We start from the raw sequence: 3,021 nt of genomic DNA on the forward strand, positions 1-3,021 counted from the left end.
ATATATATGAGTGAAGGCGCGTGGTTCAGTGCTTAGGTAGGTCGGCTCACGATCATAAGGAGAGAGAGAGAGAGAGAAACAGCGATGGAGAGAAATAAATGACAGAGAAAGAGGGAAATATAGAAGTAGATAAATAGAAAGAGAAAGAGGGGTGACACTGTTTAACCAATTCTCCCTTCAAAATGAGATTAAGACTTGGGTGGGCATGGATATCTCTGGTCGTCTCATCCTTCAACAAAGAAAGCTATTTTCTTCCATTAGTAAGCGATACTGCTTTGCAATAAAGTGATTCATGTGCAATTATTAATAAACAACACCTGTACACAATTCCATATAACAGAATTTAATCCATCTATTACCAACACTGTCATCCGTACATTCCCACTGTTTTTTAGCAATTTCGTAGCCACTACAACTTTATTTTGCATGTAAAGACATCCATTGTTCTTTTTGATAAGTAATTATGAGTTAAAGAGAAAGGCGGAAGGCGGTTGTCTGTTCGTGCACCTGAAATGGAACTAATTGAAGTGGAATTGGTGGAAATTATAGTTTATACCATTTTCGAGTATTATATCTTTATTTGTGTGGAATATTATGCAGAGACAATGGCTGTAATATTTTTGCGAAATTTTAGCGGTAACAATTTAGATATAAAGACATATATATGCATTGTTATTCGACAGATCCGAAGCTGAATATGTTAACCGCTGTTGCTTTTCGCCATCGGAGGGCAACTTATCATTTCAGACAAAATACAATTGCAATTCGCATATTCACCTAAGAATCTGTTGGAGCGAATTAAAAATAAATATGTATATAAATATAGGCGCATGCGTGGCTGTGTGCTAAGAAGCTTGCTTCTTAACCACATTGTTCCGTGTTCAGTCCCACTGCGTGACACCTTGGGAAAGTGTCTTCTGCTATAGCCTCGCTCGGGTCGACCAATTCTTCAAGAGATATTTTGAGAATTATACTTATGGACTGCGTTTGATTCTAAGTTTAATGTAGGCAACTTGTTAAATATTATGTGAAACTTAGATAATAATAATAATTGTTACCATTCCAGAAAAAATGTTATATAATGCTATAAGAAGTTTAATAATCAATAAAGGTTAAGCAGATTAATTTTCTCTGTTTCAATGAGGCTCCCTTTCATAGTGACTGTCGCCATTGTTTTGAGACAATGTAAAAAAGAGATGTATATGGGTTGCATAAGCTTAGACGGTGTGATATGTGGTTTCAAAGTACCTGAGCAGACGTGGAACGGGATTGAAACACTAACAATGCAAGAGGTACTTGTGATTCACCTCTTAGCAAACAATTAGCTGGAATGTGTTTGTATTTGTGTGTAGTAGGAGCATCAATGCATATATGGGAGCACAACGAGATTCTGGTTTTCGTTTAAGCTTTGTAGATAATTAGTAATTGTTGAAGGTTGACGTATCCATTTGTCTGTATTTCGATCTCGTATTTGCGACTCTGCATCTTCGTCCGTTTAGATGTATGTCTATGCATGTACGCTTATGAATGGCTTTTTTTTTGTGGCAAAATGGTCGTTAACATTATTCGATTAACATTATTCGACAATCGTCCACGGCCTTCTCACCAATTTCATCAACTATGAAATGTCTCAGACTTTCCATTCTAATATTGTTTTTGAAAACGTTATTATTCCAGTCTATAGCATGTTGGTACCAATTACTCGGCTCAGAAACTATTGTGAATATAGAATATAGAATATAGAATAGTAATTTTTGAAATCCATTATTAACGTGTGTATGTAAAAGACATTGTAAACACATCACTCCTGTCTTCGAGTTACAATACGGTGTCAAACGCTGGAGCAGAATTTGTCAGTTTTGGTGCTAAAATTGGTTTTCTTTTCGGTGTCATAAGGATATTGATTTTGCGTTGTCTGAATTCTTACAAATACTCTACATTGTTGCATGAATGTTAGATTCATATAATTCATGAGTCGTATTAAAAATTGTTCGTTGTTACATCTAATGTTGTCGCCATTGTTGTTGTTTAAACAACAGTTCAAAGCTGACCGAGAAAACCTCTTAAGTTGAAAGTCATTAGAGTCACCACCATTTTATGGTTAAGCGAGACATTGTTTATTGTTTCTGTCGATATTTAAGAGAGTATGATTTATTATGAAGGAGATTTGGCTGCTATTTTTAGTAAGCCCTTCGACCGCGTATAGATACACTACACACGAATCCTGAGAATATATATGCGAAGTATTTATTTCTAACACACACACAAGAACACATACGTCTATATATATGTGTGTATTTTGTTACGTGTGGAGTGTTCAGCCACTTGCACGTTAGTTTCACGAGCAGGCTGTTCCGTTGACCGGATCAATTCGAACCTTCGTCGTCGTAACCGACGGAGTGCTACAATTAAAATATGGACAATAATGCCTTCTACTATATGCACAAGGTCTGAAATTTGGGGTCAAGGGACTAGTCGATTTCATCGACCCCAGTGTTTCACTTGTACTTAATTTATCAACCCCAAAAGGATGAAAGGCGAAGTCGACCTCGGTGGAATTGGTACTCAGAACGTAGCTGAACGTACTCAAAACGTACTCAGAACGTAGCAGCAGAGAAAATACCGCTAAGCACTTCACCTGGCGTGCTAACGATTCTGTCAGCTCGCTGCCTTTAAAAAATATGTACAATAATAATCAGTCACCGGCCATCACGTTGTCCCCTGTTTTATCTATTCCGCGTTCCGAAGGTTGGGACAAGACGCGACTTCGTTAAAACAGTCGTTCCCGCAAAGCAAATGAAATAAAATTTGGGTTTGGATTTTTGCGGAGAGACCATAAATTTTCCAGAAAAGTACGCACTAAAAGATACAGACATTTCGCTTAACTGAGCCATGCAATCTTTTCCAGGGAACTATAGCCGCAGAATTTCCTTTAACTGTCCCAAAACTCTTATATATCTATATGTGTATATCTCTCTTGACGTGTGTGTGTGTGTGTGTGTGTGTGTGTGTGTGTGTGTG

General features: G+C 37.3%; 1 protein-coding gene across 4 annotated transcripts in view; it reads right to left on the reverse strand.

Annotated features, from left to right (window-relative positions):
* The window catches only part of LOC106884332 (glycine receptor subunit alpha-2), a 206,315-nt gene that overhangs the window by 47,428 nt on the left and 155,866 nt on the right, over nucleotides 1-3,021 (reverse strand). The window lies entirely within an intron of this gene.

The sequence above is a fragment of the Octopus bimaculoides genome, chromosome 13 (genome assembly GCF_001194135.2).
Source record: "Octopus bimaculoides isolate UCB-OBI-ISO-001 chromosome 13, ASM119413v2, whole genome shotgun sequence".
Classification (NCBI taxonomy): Eukaryota; Metazoa; Mollusca; class Cephalopoda; order Octopoda; family Octopodidae; genus Octopus; species Octopus bimaculoides.